General features: G+C 37.0%; 1 protein-coding gene across 2 annotated transcripts in view; it reads left to right on the top strand.

Moving 5' to 3' along the window:
* The window catches only part of LOC139934870 (ryanodine receptor 2-like), a 248,027-nt gene that overhangs the window by 36,413 nt on the left and 194,560 nt on the right, over positions 1 to 17,054 (top strand). The window lies entirely within an intron of this gene.

Genomic DNA, 17,054 nt, shown 5'->3' with positions numbered 1-17,054 from the left:
AAACCCTCTGAGAAAAGATTCATGCGTAGAACCAAAATGAATATTTATGTATATTTGATTATCTTATCATTGTTGTTCACACCCTTTAAATGGCAGGGATGTTCAATTGACAACTTTGTCTTTATTCTAAACCATAAAGCTAGTATTCAGCGAATTGACAAGGACAAGAATTGACAGAGAAAACGCAGTGACATATATCCCCTTTAAGCAAAGGGAATTATACCATTCACTTTCATACAATACCACTGTTGCCACATCTGCAACTTTGTCTTCTCCATTCTGGGCCCTAAACTGTGTATTTAGAGCAGCGAACTGAAACGGAAAATGAGTGGAGGGAAACCTTTGGTAATTGTCAAAGAACCAGTCTTCTTCCTTGGTGTATTTCAAAATATTCATAAAATAACCTGTGAAATTTTTTAACTCGAATGGTCGTCAAAGTTGCGAGAGAAAATTGAAAGAAAAAACACCCTTGTTGCACAAGCTGTGTGCTTTCAGATGCCTTGAATTCAAAACCTCAGGGATGTCTCAAGTTCATGTCAAATATTTTAGTGAGAATTTAGGTCTTTCTCAAAAACTACGTTTCTTCATTGGGAACTGTTTCTCACAATGTTTTATACTGTCAACAGCTCTCCATTGCTCGTAAAAAATAGTCTTTTTTTTTGCTCACAATTATTTTGAGGAACTACCAATAGTGTCCAGTGCCTTTAAAGGCAGTGGACCTTATTGGTAATTACTCAAAATAATTATTAGCATCAAACCCTTACTTCGTGACGAGTAATGGGGAGAGATTGATGATATAAAACATTGTGAGAAACGGCTCCCTCTTAAGTGCCATAGCTTTTGAGAAAGAAGTAATTTTCCACAAATTTGATTTCGAGACCTCAGATTTAGAGCTAGAAGTCTCGAAATCAACCATCTAAATGCACACAACCTCGTGTGACAGGTTAGTTATTTTTTGCATATGTTGAGATATACCAACTGTGTCTTTGACAATTACCAATAGTGTCTTTAAGCAGAGGGAATTATCCCATCCACGTCATGCAATATCACTGTTGCCGCATCTTCTCCAGTCAAATATATGGGAAGTTTTCCCGGAGGATCATGGAGGTGTTCTCTTTATCAAAACAAATATCTTGATTATTTGCTGCCACTGTCATAATCCCTGTGGATTGATGGCGGGACATTTTTTCTTCTCCTTTCTACTTCAATACTAAATTGGATGTAAAGAATATGTTTAAGCTTCTGTTCAAAGAGGGGGTACATGTATTTGTGCTGGTTTGTCATAGTGCGGACTGTTATGTATTTTGTAGTTACCTGACTTGGGGTGTAGGGGGGGGGGGTAAGCTAGTAAGATTCAACCACTCAAAAATATTTAAGGCAAAACGGAGGTTGCCATAAAAAAAAAAAGAAGAAGAGGCATTTATCAGGATTTTTCTATATAATTGAGTGAAATCTTATCTTAAAAGTAGTTTCAACGCATTAGGCCATAATTGCACAAACTTGCCATGTGTGGATTCAATGGGGAAACATTTCATATTTCTCATTGCTACTGGCGCAAATCTTTTTGACTACTTTTTTTATTTGGGGGGGGGGGGGGGGCAAAATTGAAAGTTTAACAGTTTATTCAGAAAAAAAAAGTACCATTGGTATTTTCTAACTCAATAATTTCACGGAAAACGTGACATATGATCTTTTGGTCTAAACTAGCACTGTCTTTGTTGTTGCTTGTCAGCGCTGTTTTAACCATGAATCCTTACAAATAATAGATCCGCATACACTAATTCATGTCCCCCGCCTTTCTGAATTGACCAAGTGGGAGCAGCTGCCTGCCTAGCCGCGAGTCGCACTGCTCCACTCACTGTTCCACTCACTTAGTAAATGAATGTTACCTGTAAAGCTAGCAATGCATGATGAGTTTTCCCCCTCGCAATTCTTTAAAGATGTCTGATGCTTGACGGTTGATTCAGAGATTTTTAGCCGCTATTTATTCATTGGGATTGACAGCAGGTGAAATTAATTCAGACAAAGAATTAACATCGAAGTGTGCAACATGTACATGTACACATAGATTGGTGTTATAACCAGGATGAATTTTGCCAAAGTATCAATTTGGAAAGTGTAATGAGGTTTTTGGTCTTTGTAGAGTGATATGCGTTAAGTGCTTCCAACTGTTAGAGTAGTTTTTAATAAATACTTGATGGGAGCTGGACTTCAAGGCACTGGGGTGGATTTCACAAAGAGTAAGGACTAGTCTTATCTCGTCTTAGGACGAGTTACTAGTCCTAACTTAGGACTAGCTGCATGTTTTTGATATCTCCTAGGACTAGTCCTAAGTTAGGACTAGTCCTAACTGTTTGTGAAATCGACCCCTGGACACTATTGGTAATTACTCAAAATAACTGTTAGCATAAAACGACTCACTTGGTAATGAGCAATGGAGAGCTAATGATAGGATAATACATTGTGAGAAACAGCTCCCTCTGAAGTAACGTAGTTTTTGAGAAAGAAGTAAGGTCTCCAGTGCAAGGCATCTAAAAGCACACAACTTCTGTGACAAGGGTGTTTTGTTCTTCCATTATTCTCTCGCAACTTCAACGACCAATTGAGTTCAAATTTTCACAGATTGGTTATTTTATGCATCTATGTTGAGATTACACCAAGTGAGAAGACTGGTCTTTGACAATTACCAAAGGTGTCCAGTGTCTTTAAAGGCAGTGGACACTATTGGTGATTACTCAAAATAATTATTAGCATAAAACCTTACTTGGTGACAAAAAATTGGGAGAGGTTGATGGTATTAAACATTGTGAGAAACGGCTCCCTCTGAAGTGACATAGTTTTCGAGAAAGAAGTAATTTTCCCTGAATTTGATTTCAAGACCTCAGATGTAGAATTTGAGGTGTCGAACTCAAGCATGTGAAAGCACACAACTTTGTGCAACAAGGGTTTTTTTTCTTTCGTTATTATCTTGCAACATTGATGACCAATTGAGCTCAAATTTTCACAGGCTTTTTATTTTATGCATATGCTGAGATACACCAAATGAGAAGACTGGGCTTGACAATTACCAATTGTGTTGCTGGCCGAAATTTTTGAGTTAAAAAGTGTAGAGTCCGAGATTGTTTATTGTGTTGATCAAGGTTGTACACGTCTAGACATCGTCATCAAATGGCAGCAGACACCTTGAATATATAAATCATCAACCCTCATTTTATTACAAACACCTCTCATCAAGTTACTTAAATAGAATTATTGCTTCCAGCGTGATTATGTAACACATGCAGGTTCATTTCCTATTTTGGTCGTTCAGTGCTCCATTTCATAACACTGTTGGTGCTTAAAGGCAGTGGACACTATTGGTAATTACTCAAAATAACTACTAGCATTAAACCTCACTTGGTAAAGAGTAATGGGGAGAGGTTGTTAGTATAAAACATTGTGAGAAACGGCTCCCTCTGCGGTAGAGTAGCTTTCGAGATAGAAGTAGTTTTCACGAATTTGATTTTGAGACCTCAAGATTAGAACTTGAGGTCTCGAAATCAACCATCTAAACGCACACAACTTTGTGTGACAAGGGTGTTTTCTTCTTTCATTATTATCTTGCAACTTTGATGATCGATTGAGCTAAAATTTTCACAGGTTAGTTATTTTACGCATATGTTGAGATACACCAACTGTGAAGGTTATTCTTTGACAATTACCAATAGTGCCCACTGCCTTTAATATATGAAAATTAATGATGAAATTAATGTTAGTGACTTGTTAAGCTAGAGCAATGCAACTCTGAAAGTATACATTTTTATTGAGAAAGACTCTGTTTGGGTCAAAACGCCAGGCCGTCACATGTGTATGCTATTTGTTTGCATCTTCTAACTCTACTTGGGTCGAAACAACAGGCCATTAAGTATTTTTTCCATCTTCTAACTGTACTCGGGTCGAAACGTCAGACCATTAACTATTTTTTCCATCTTCTAACTCTACTAGGGTCGAAACGTCAGGCCATTAGCTATTTTTTTGCGGCTTCTAATTGCATAGACTAAAACAATGGTTTCTGAGGAAATGGTAGTGATGTTTGTGTCAATAAATTAATTTCTTACAAATCTAAATAAAAATTGATTAAATTCGGATGTCAGTAGCAATTACATTAGCCCGAATTACACCCATGCAGCTTGTTCATGCGAGAGCCTGCCAGCGAGTTCACAACTGAACCTTGTTAATTTGATGTGATATAAATAACATCATCATCAATAGATACTTACTGTCCAAAGCAAAATCAATACCTTTATTAATTGGCCTATATAACATGTCAGTCCATCGATTGCTTTTGGTCTAACATTAATTAGAGGTGTTTTGCTGATGTGTGTAGAATGAAAGCGCCACACCATCATCATGGTAAATTTGTCCCAAAAAAACACCCCAGGGTTACCCCCTTTATAGTCCGTACGGTTGTAGGTTTGGGTTTTATCCATCAGAAGCCTAGCTGGTAGAGCAGAAAGCACTACCTCCCCAACTTTACCAAGCAATCATGGTTAAGTGTCTTGCTTAAGGACACAAGTGTCAGGACTGGGGCTCGAACCCACACTCTGCTGATCAAACACCAGAGCTTGAATCCGGTGCTTTAACTGCTAGGCAATGACACACCATGAATTATAATTTCTTTGGAAATTAAGCCAGCTAGCCATCATCAGAGAAAACAAGTTGTGAATGAATAAGTGAAAAGAGTTTATCAGTTTATAACTACAAGGTTGTTCATTGAAATACAGTAAATGTCCGGGAACAAAAAATCCTGTCGAATTCTGAGAACATCAAAGATTCTTTCTCCCTGTGGGGGTGAGAAGAAAAATATGGATTTTTTGTTCTGCTGCTAACAATTTTTGAGGTTAACTGAATTTTTTTTTCTGGAATAAATAATGACATTTTTAGTATGCATTGTCAAACTTCGACCATCCCTAAAGGGTATTTAGTTTTGTGATTTGGGTTTTTATTTTCTGTGCTGCAGTAGAAGTTTGTACTCATGAGTCTCAGTTTATTCATGATTTATTCAGTATAGCATGCCATTACGATAACTGACAATCAAAGGCAAAGTACACCTTTGCTTTCTGGAACTGTTCAATTGTTTTAGTTTTATTTCATAAGGTAGACGACAGTGTTTGAGATATCAACAAAAAAATGCAGCGAATATGTCCATGCAGTGAGAATAATCCGTATTTGGATACACAATCTGAGAAGCGTTTTCATGTTCAAACTTTGGCATAAAAACTTATGTATTTTTTTTATAATTACAAAACCACTTTACTTTGAGGTGAAATGTTTCTCAAAATGCTTTAAACTAACGAAAGAGCTTGTGTAGACTTCTGACCAATAGTTTTTATTACCACTAATTTTAAAAGTGATTATCAAACAGATACCTTCCCTTTAAAGACCTTATAGAGTTGGTGTAGATCTAGATGTTGGTTATGGGTGACAGGAATTCCTTGGACATCGATGGCGCTGGCATATTAATAAGAAACAGTGAACCTTAAGCTATGAAGTCATCTGGCGCCATCTTAAAGGTTAAAACAATGAAGAAACAATGAGAATGGGACAATGAGCAACCTTCTTGAGACATTTAAAATGAGACTATGGGCGCCCTACTGTTGACAACCAACATACAAATTAACTCTCTCTCTCGTGTAAAAATTGTATTCTTGAAATAAGAAAACAACTTATTTTAAGAAACTTTCCTTGGATCACTCCCAAAAATCTTAGTAGACAAAATTTCTTGGGAGAATTTTTTTCCTTGAAATATATATTTTGTTCTTATAAACTCCTTGCATGATATAAAGTGCTAATGGGACGCTGAGTTCACGCGCACGTTTTTACGCAAAAAGAACAGCTACTAATGATTTGCCTCCATTGACCCCAGTGAGTGTGCTTTTTGACCCCAGTGAAGGTGCTATTTGAACGAGCACCAACACATGCAAGTGGTCGATTTCAAGAACACCATTTTTAGCAGTATACTCCTAGTGAGTTTGTTTCGTTTCTTGGCTTATTCTAAAGCTCTGAAGCTAAAAATTTGAGAACTCCCGAGACCTTTTAAAGTCAGTGGATTGTTCCTACTAGACTGACACACACTTATATCCATGAATTGTTCACACAATTTCATCAGAACTGAGGGATGCCAAGGGGTCCTGTACTAACTCTTTTGTATAAGAAATGATTTGCATTTAGAATAAATGTTCAGTGTAGGTGGCAATATGCATGGGTTTCTTTAACCCTTTAGAGACAATAGTGGCCAAAAGTCTCCACAGATTTGACCTATTTACAGGCAGCTCATTCAAACGTTTTTCATTCAAAAGGGCATGTTCTAAGTTCACAGTTTTCCACATTACTCATTTGATTAGTTGTTTATATGGTTTACTTGAATTGTTTCTGGTACCCGAACCAAGGTATCCTAAAAACCAACTGGCACTTCAATCTTTCGTCCTGAAGATACAAGAAGAAATGTTCAGTGTTTGGAGGGAAAATCTGACTAGATAAAAAACAAACATGGGACTGTATACTTAATCTACCTGCCAAATGGAATTGGAACTGGGGTCCACAGAGTGGATAGGCGGTTTAAGATTATGCCACTCCAGGCCTGATACCTTATGGAGGGATCAACGATGATTGCCTCCAAGCCCCCTGGTTTTTGCCTGGTTGCCCCTGAAATACTTCAGTAGAAAACCTCATAGAGTGCCCTTTACCAAGGATAAAGATGGATGCCCTAGTGCCCATGCCCTTTCAGAAACTAAGTATAAAGGCCTGCTACTCAGCCAACTTGACAATACATGATTCCATCTGCATTCCTAAAACAAAACAGATGTTTTTGAATACACATTCTTGAGATCATTTTGAAGCTCATTTAAAAGCTTGAAATGACAGAGAGAAAGAAATCAAAATGTCTGGGTGCATTTTGGTGATGATTTTATGGAGAGATAGTGGTCTATTAAAGGAACATTACAGAATTGGTTTTGCTAGCAAAAAAGTCACTTTATGTAAGCCATCATATACACAAACTGACAAACCTGTAGAAGTTCGAGATCGATCGGCCATCTGGGTCACGAGAGAGTAGTGAAAAACCGATTCCAATGTTTGCATTGCATTGATGCCAAAAACAAAAATGAATAAAACGCTCACTGAGCGATAAACTCCAAACGTGAAATTAAATTATTTATTTCTCATCAAATATGAAATTTTCAGACAGAAATATTTCAAGGAATTTGTCCTTCTATCATCATCATTAGACCTTGTAAGTTTTATGTAAATCTATGATCTTCACGATTTTTGTTTTTTACCAATTCTGGAACGTTCCTTTAAGGTGAAAGTATACTTTTTTCAAAATGTTAATAACTATAAAGGCTTACATGTACTTGACAAAAAGCCACTGCAGTTGTTGATTATGAGAAATGATTCCCTTTAAAGAAATGTGTCCAGTGCCTTTAAGGGAGAACCTTGTATAGTCACCTGACAGTATTATGTTCGCTTGTGAACTGTAATCCTTGTGTCTATTACTGTCTGCCCTGCATAGAATATGCTAATGGAGTATGCTAATTAGTATGTAAATATCATGTCGAAAGATGATGATTCAAGGCTAATAATATATCGTGTTTTTACAAAGTCATTTGTTGTATTGTTAGTCGGTGATTTGCGGCCAATCTGTTTTAAGGTAAATGTAGGACACTTGTGGCAAATGTACAAATGATGGAAAACTGTTGCAACTTATCTGAGATATCCAACTTGGGACATGCTATTTTGGGCAAAGTATTGGGGCAGGGATTATAGGGATGTTTTGTAAGCCATTTCTTGTATTGTAAGTCGGCTATTTGCAGCCAATCTGTTAAACCCCCTTGCAAATGATCCAAAACCGTAACTAAGGTTCATAAGATCCTTAATAAAGTCATTATACACTTTCGGTACAGAAAAAATAATTAAAACTTCACAGATTTACAAATAATTTACAGGGTTTACAGAGGGTAATGGTGAAAGATTTATCTCGAAATATTCTTCCATGAAATGCTTTACTTTTTGAGAAAACATTAAAACAATATAAATTCTCGATTATGAGAACTTCGGATTAATTTTAAACACATGTCATGAAACGGCCAAACGTTATTTTCTCCCGACTCCGATGACCAATTTAACCTAAATTTTCACAGGTTTGATATTTTATATATAAGTTGTGGTACACGAAGTGTGGGCCTTGGACAGTTCAGTTTACTGAAAGTGTCCAATGGCTTTAAGCAAATGATTAAAAATAAATAAAAACAATTATCTGCGATATCCAATCTTAGAAAAGCTATTGTGGGCGAGGTGTTTTGTGGAAAGTTATTGAGATAGTCTTGAATTAACGGCAACACATCTGCGAGATCCAATTTTAGAAAAGCTATTGTGGGCGAGGTTTTTGTGGAAAGTTATTGAAATAGTCTTGAATTAACGGCAAAATTCAAAAGTGAGTTTACTTTTGAAGATCCATTGATTCCTTTTAATTAAAGTAATTATCTGTAAAACACTTCTGGCAAATGTGCAAATGGGCGAAAACTGTTTTGGAAAAACTATAATTGGCGATGTGTTTTGTGGAAGAGATTTATAGGGATACTTTTGGATTAAAGGTAAAAATCAAATGTGAGTTTGCTTTTGAAGTACCATTGACTCCATTTAATTAAAATAATTATCCCTGGGGGCGCCTTGTGGCTACTGTGTAATTGTCCATGACTTTATAGCTCCATGCTCTGAGTTCATTCACCCCAAACTGAGTGTTTTATTTTAAAATTGTATATTGAAGGAATGCTAGGACATCCCACACTTGGACAGCTTCAAGAATAACTTGTAGATTTTCCATGTACTGTTTAGACTTGTAGACAAGTCGTTAATGGTCTGTCGCGATGATAGTCGAGTCATGGTGGCAGCGTAATGGTCCAGGTCTCCGCAATAGAATACTGCTCTCGCGAGATCAGTGCTCTTGCACGAAGCTGCTGTCTGCCGACAACAACTCCCAAAATAACTGCACAATTACGCTAAAGCAGTAGTCTTGTGGGGGCCAGAAGTCTCAAGAGAATACAGTCAGTGTCGTGAGAATCGCAGAGAGAGTCGGAACGCTATATCCACGACAGACATTCAATGACTTGTCACAAGTCTAATGTAACGTAGGCACATACATAATAATAATAATAATAATAATAATAACCGTATTTATAACGCGCCTTTTGCCAAAGGATACAAAGCGCCAGGTATTATTACTGCAAGGAGTGGGGCGAATTTTGAGATATAAGACCTAATCCTTAAGCACCATGTAATGGTTTACAAGGTGCTATGGCGCAAGTGCACTGGGTTCTTTTACATGCGTTTACGCAACACATGGGACCAACGGCTTTATGTCCAATCTGAAGGACGAAGCAATGGTTATGTGTCTTGCTTAAAGACACAAGTGTCACGGCTGGGGATTCGAACCCACACTCTGCTCATCAGAAACACCAGAGTTTGAACTCGGTGCTCTTAACCACTCGGGCATGACACTCCCACATAAATGAGTACAGCACCGCTTCATTACATGCACATGTACACTGTACACAATGTTAATATACAAACCTAGCATGAATGGATGACACATCAGGAATTATATGTATAATTGATTTTTCACATGTTTATTTACAGTTTGCCACCAGACTACCCAATTATGCAGAGTTTTCCAATATCATAATATGGCAGCTGTGTATAAAGGCTGCCAAGCGTGCAAACTGGCTATAAGCTTTTAATATTATTGGCAAAACCATGAAATTCAAGGCTTTAGCGTGGATTTGGTAAAAGGGTGTCCAAATTTGCTTGAAATTTTAAAACTGGGTGTCCAAATTAATAATAAGGTATCAAAAAGACACCCAGACACCTCTCTGGCTGATTATGCAGTGGATAGTGATAGTGGGTCGTTTTCCCCAAATTTGTGTGCAGCTGAACAATATTTTCTGCTTTAAAAGTTACACAAATTAGTTTATACAGATGAAGGGGTTCAACAAACCTTAGCCATAGGAATATTTTTACCATTAAAAAATGTGTTTTGGACGAGTTGAACAACTAATAAAATAAAGTATACGATTGGCACGACTCTCAGCTAATAACAGTTTTTGCACGGCAAATGGAAGGGGTCTATAGTGTGTTTTGATTCATACATCATTTCAGGTTTGCCCTTTTCATTTTCTAGTGACTGACAGGTTATTAGTTAGCTTGTCATTTCACTAGTAGTATGCCACTTGGTCACTAGTCCATAATTAATATGAAATAAAGATGCTTTTCAACACTGAACTACATGTATAGCCAGCCGGACTTGGAGAGACCTTTGACTGGCTCTTGGGCATTTTAACTGGCATTTGGCCAGCCAACCACTTTTAATGAAGAATGCTTCATTTACATCTTCACCCCATACCAAATTCAGTGTCTTCAAGTTTCACCAAAGAAAGGAAAAGGTTGTACTTCAATAGCCCTGGTGTGCAATTTCTTTAATTACCAAACTACTATGCCGGCTCTTAGTGAAAGTGAAGCTGATGAATTTTGAGTTTTTAGGCCTTTTGCTCCTTTTCACTCTGCTTAATTAGGTTTTATGCTGGTGGTGCGTATAGAAACCAGGAAGTGCATCGCAAAAGAACAGGAAATTACCAGGAAAGATTGGAATTTTTTTCTTTCTTGAAAGTTTAATATGAATATTTTTATCAGTCCTGTAATTGGTGCTTGCGCTGTTGGATGTTGTATAAAATGAAATTGATTTTGAGATTAACGCTTGGTGCTGATGAACTTGGACAGGGGTGAATGCCCTTACAAAATTTAATTAAGATTTTGTTTTACTCCAAGTTTTTGGGAAACACAATAGCACATTGGGCATGAGAAGTGCTCAAATAATAAGGCAACAGCAAAATCACTGGTGTTAGGGGCAAATCATGGTAGTCAATGTTTAAAAATGTCAAAGTTTTGACCCAACCCACCCAACCCAAACTTAGATTTTTAAATAATGAGTGGCTTCATAAAATAATATGTACATGGAAGAACAAAGTTGTGTCTCAAATGAACCAGATATTTGATACAAAGGTGTCTAACATCAGTAGTTTTCAATAGCTTTCCTGGCTTAAAAAAAACATGTAAAACTTTTACTTTGTAGTTAAATCAGGACTGAAATTGAGGATCTTGGCCAGCTTATTTTATCTTCCTTTTCGTTTGATTTTGGGTTAAGTGAAGAAAAAACTGCCCAGAGCGGGATTTGAACCAGCCACCTCTGGATTAATGAGCGGGCTCTCTACCAACTGATGAGCCATCCAGCCCTATGCTGGTGGGCTCCCTATTTTGTCAATAAGTTTTGTTTTGGGGTGCTGGGGTTAGAAACTGTTAATTGCAGTGTAGCCAAGGATTTTTTTCCCCCAAACTTTGTAACACCCTATTAATACAGTAATCAGGATGACTTACACCATGTATGTGTTGTAGATTACTTAAAATAATTGTCAAGCATAAAAAACTTAATTGGTAACAAGTAATGGGGAGAGGTTGATAGTATAAAACATTGTCAGAAACAGCTCCCTCTGAAGTAACGTAGTTTTCGAGAAAGAAGTAATTTGCCACAAATTTGATTTCGAGACCTCAGATTTAGAATTTGAGGTCTCGAAATCAAGCATCTGAAAGCACACAACTTCGTGTCACAAGGGCTCTTTTTCTTTCATTATTATCAAGCAACTTCAACGACCAGTTGAGCTCAAATTTTCACAGGTTTGTTATTTTATGCATATGTTGAGATACACCAAGTGAGAAGACTAGTCTTGACAAATAACCAATCCTGTCCAGTGTCTTCAAAATCTCAGTTTGTCAGTGTTTGCATGTTGTATACTACACAAACATGTGACATAAAATATTATCTTCAAGTACGCGCTAATCCTCCAATCAGATTCGCAGAATGGAGTGGTGATAAAAACCTATATTGCACGGCTAATATCACTACCATGCGTCTTGTGTGTTCTATCTCACGCGCCAAGTTTGCTTGAAGATAAATACGTTATCAAACGCGCTCGTGGAAATACGGAAAATATAGCGCGTCTGCGTCCCATATCCAACTCGGCTTTCGGCCTCGTTGGATATGGGACGCAGACGCGCTATATTTTTCCATATTCCACTCGCGCTTGTGTGATAACTTATAATATGTAGACGAGCATAACACACAACTGTCTATGTTCATTGTGTGCACTTGTGTCACTGTGTCATGTCTTGGCTAAGAACACCAGACTCAAACTCGGATGTTCTGTTCAGCAGAGTGAGGGTTTTCGAATCCTAGTCAAGACACGTGACACCATTATTGTTTCATCCAATGGATGGGGGCGTTAAGCTGTTGGTCCAGTGTGCTGTGTGATGCACATAAAATAACCCAGTACAATTATTGAAAGAGACGGGGTTTGCCCTGATGTTCCTGGTTTGATTTGCTGCATATTTCACCACAGCACCCTGTAAGCCATAACATGGTGCTACAGTAAAGAAATTTGTCTCATAATACTTCAAGCTCCACAATACTTCAATACCTGACAGGAAAATACTGAATGTTGAAGCGTCATGAGCGACGGATTTGAGCGCTGTATAAGAATACACTGTTTTTATTGTTATTCATCTAATCAAATTACTTCTTGGTTTGGAAGAATGTATTGCTTGTTTTGAGTTATCATGGAGCAATGACCGCTACTTCTCTATGGGATAAAGAATGAATCCATTCTCATTGCTCATAATTCAAGATTTTTATGTTAATTTGATGACTAATTGCACATTTCAAGATTCATCAATTATGAGTATTTACTATACACTTCACTGACAACGTACAACCATAAATTTCTTCATATTTTTATATTCAAGTAATACAAAGACAGAAACTCATAAGTGTTTGTTCTTCCTGAAAACCTTGAGGCTTGCGTTGTTAATATCCTAATAAGGTATGTCTTGGACAAAACCTTGTCGAACTCCCCCCCCCCCCCTCCAAATGTTTTTTTGTACATTCCATTCCCCCTGTGGTTACTCATTAGGGTACTAGTTTTATGTATGACAAGATTTTAAGGCGATGTTGATTCTTGAGTTGATTGATTCAGGGCTCGAATTTGGGAGAAAAGTTGACTGGAAGCTCAAAATGTTTTGGATCATTGGATGAGAATTTTTTGTGCAAGACCAGAATCAAAATGAGACACAAAATAGTTAGAGGGCAAGGATATGTTCATTTTGCAAAGGGTACGTTCATTGGAAAATCTTTAAAGCTATTGGACACTTTCTGAACAAAAATTAAAAGTTCACAGATTTACAAATAACTTACAGGGTTTTACAGAACGTAATGGTGAAAGACTTCCCTTGAAATATTATTCCATGAAATGCTTTACTTTTTGAGAAAACATTAATACAATTATCAATTCTCGATATATCGAGAAAAACAGATTTAATTTAAACACATGTCATGACACAACAAAATGTGCAAAACAATGGTGGGTTTCCCCCGTTATTTTCTGCCGACTCCGATGACCGATTGAGCCTCAATTTTCACAGGTTTGTTATTTTACATATAAGTTGTGATACACGAAGTGTGGGCCTTTGGACAATACTGTTTACCAGTGGGCCTTTGGACAATACTGTTTACCAGTGTTGTCGATTGCTTTAAAGTTAATGGGAAATGTTTTAAAGGTGCACCAAGGTCAGGACCTGAGGGCAATAGAGGCATTGCCTCCATGTAATCCCATTTCTGCTGAGCTTCTCTTTTTTAGCATTTGTGCAAAGTGGTATTGCCTCCGTTACCTCTGGAGTATCAGACCCCATGAAAAGAGCACGGTGGCTGTTGCTGTCGGGTTGATAATTGAATATGAAGATGAAATGAACGATAAAGATATTTTAAAAGTATAATATGACTCACAAATGTAATTTCATGTCAGAACTCAGTTGGCTATTAAAATACTACTCAATAATTACAACATACTGTAGGTGTTTTCAGCAAAAATTTGAGAAGTTTGAGGCAAATGTTCCTTATCAACTTGTCATAGTAAGAGAGACTCTCATATCAACACATTATATTTTGTTTCTTTAAAAATCATAAGTATTCATGGGCATTTAATGTATACTCGACTAAAAAGAAGAATCCACTATTACGAGCTTATTGTTTTTTTAACAAATACTCGATACTGAAGTACTGTATTGGGAAGGTTGAATAAATTTGCATAATATTGATTTGATACATATGATGACCTCGAACAGCTGTGAACATTTCAATATGGAAACAGGAATTTGGGTTGAAATGTTCAAAACTCTATCGGTTTTCAATTTGTACTATTTATTTTTTTCGTTTCATGTGATGCGATCAAGCTAAATGAGTTGTTGGTCAGGAAATATCAATAAATGGAGAAACAAGCCAAAATAGGTCAGCAGGGCTGACATTTTCCACAAATATTTGTGTATTCTTATATGCCAAAATCTATTTTATAACATCAAAAAGGGATTAGAATTAGCATTGAAATAAATTAAGCCAATGTACATAAATGTATAATTGTTGATGCTACTCGGGCCAAACTCGGCTCGAGACGTTGTGAACATGGTTTTGTCCAATGTTAGAAATTCGTCTGTGCCATCCAGGCCGATCCTGGGCAGCTTGGACAGCTTGATCATGTTGTAGGTCGATGGCGTTGAATTAGTCTATAAGCTGTGATATGTAGGTGCAGCGGAGGCCTGTCGAAAGGGTTCAGATGGCTGGTTTTGTGGATTTAAGAAGGTAGCGAGAGGCACCTCAGGTGTCTGAAGAGCATGGGCGATCAAACAAAGACGACTTCTCAGCAGCGTTGTTGTACATCAATAAACAGCTCGACCTTAAAACCCTTTGTTTTCTCCTCTTACATTTCTAGGTATTTCTACTACATCTTTCAAACAAAATTTTGATATCATGATGGGGTTTTAACAGTTTCTTTAAATCATACATGATGCTCTTTTCAAGAATGAAAACGACCTGGGTTGACAAATGACTCATTTTGCTTGAACGCATCACATTATGCAAAAATGCATGAACTAAAGGAGGAAACATATCCACAACTCCAGACAAAATGTTCAAAGTATATTCCTTGTCGGATGTGAGCACATACCATGGTCGGATGTCATTCTACATTAGTGTAAACCTAGACTGACATCCTAGCAGGCCTGGTGTGAAGGAGGATTCCATCTATGTGACACAGTTGGTACTCTTCAAAACACCACAGCTTTAATAATAGCTTTGGGCTTCTTTCTATGGTACTTTAGTATCTGTGACGCAAAACACAATCAAGGGGTCAATTTTTATTGTAACGTTTGTACGTGAATTTTTGTTTTAAATACCCGAAAGTGCCAATAAAATTTTGTACAACATATCTTAAAGATCCATTAGCATAATAGTACTCAGGTGAGCACCATGTTTAAATCGTTTTTTTTATTTTTTTAAATTTTTTTTTATAAAGTAATGTTGGTTTTGAAAAGAACCAGTTGTTTACAATTCACCGTATCAATCACAATGCCCTGAATGTCTTTAAAGCCATTGGACACTTTCGGTAAACAGGTTTGTTCAAAGGCCCACACTTCGTGTATCACAACTTATATAAAATAACAAACCTGTGAAAATTTAGGCTCAATCGGTCATCGGAGTCGGGAGAAAATATCAGGAAAACCCACCCTTGTTTCCGCACGTTTCACCGTGTCATGACATGTGTTTAAAATAAATCTCGATGTTAACCACTATCGAGGTTGTACAATAGATGGATTGCGTACACACGTGTACTTTTCTGTTGCTTTTCGTCAAAGATTGCAGTCAGTGACATATCCGACATCATGTGCACATTGTACTTCACTGTACTTATCATTGATGAAAAATGCATGAGTACCTCAGTGCACTTTTCCATAGTGTTTTTTTATATATCAAAGATTGCAGTCAATGACACCAATGATGACTGCCAAATGCAATGAGTCTGTATCACATTGAAATACACTCAGCAGTAAGACCATTTGAAGACATTACATTTCAAAAAGAATCAAGAACAAGTTCAACTGGATTATGATCAACTTTTGTCGTCATTGACCGCTCTCTTTGATGAAAACCAATGGAAAAGTGCCAGGGGCCGATTTTCACTAACGTCTATGTTTGGGATCATCGCTAACCCACTTGCGATGCAAACCGCAAATCCATCACAACTGCGATGTCGCTAATTTTGCGTTTCACTAGAGTCATCGCAATTGTGATGCAGAAAAAGGAGGATAAAGTTTTTGTACAAGGCTAAAAGTAGTGACCTGACAATTTAACCTGCCACAAAACCCTCAGTCGTTGGTATTAAACAAAAAATGAAATGCATGATAAGATAGCGTGCAGTTTAAAGTGTAAATCGTTTTCATGTTAGTGTATAACAAACTATTAACAACTATTGAGAACGATTTTATGCATTCATTTAAATGAAACTTATTCTGTATGGATTTTAATTAAACGATTTTTGTAAATCTGTTGTAATGTTGAGATTGATGACCCATTTTACAACTTGTAAAATCTATTATCAGAATGGCGGTCTCCTTAAGCTTCACTGCCTCCTGCCATTGTACGAACGTCAAAAGGGAGACGATATAATTCATTTCTGAATGTCTGAAATAGGCAATTAATATTGTCAGAAGTGTTGTCATCGAAAAGTGGTACATCGATATTAAATGGGAAAGGACAATTTTTGGCTGCAATGTCTATTTGCCTAAGTCCACATTACACATTTTCGTAAAAAGTGAAGGTTAAAATAATTGAATTACCCGCGAAAGTCACTTTTTTGTATACAGATTTTAAGCTCTCTTAAATGTCTAAGCAGCAGTTGCGTCACTGATACGTCATCGTCTATTGATGAGGCTCCCAGTAAAATACTGCAAATAGTAAATGTAGTGCCATTTTACTCTAATTCACACGCAAACTTAAACGTATAGATGTACACCACTATTAACTTATTAACACAGCTATTAACTTACCACAAAATGGCGCAATGTATCCTAAGTTTGCGATGAACTTT

This window comes from Asterias amurensis, chromosome 1 (assembly GCF_032118995.1).
Source record: "Asterias amurensis chromosome 1, ASM3211899v1".
Classification (NCBI taxonomy): domain Eukaryota; kingdom Metazoa; phylum Echinodermata; class Asteroidea; order Forcipulatida; family Asteriidae; genus Asterias; species Asterias amurensis.
The sequence above is the reverse complement of the archived record's forward strand: the minus strand, read 5'-3'. Positions and strand labels throughout refer to the sequence as shown.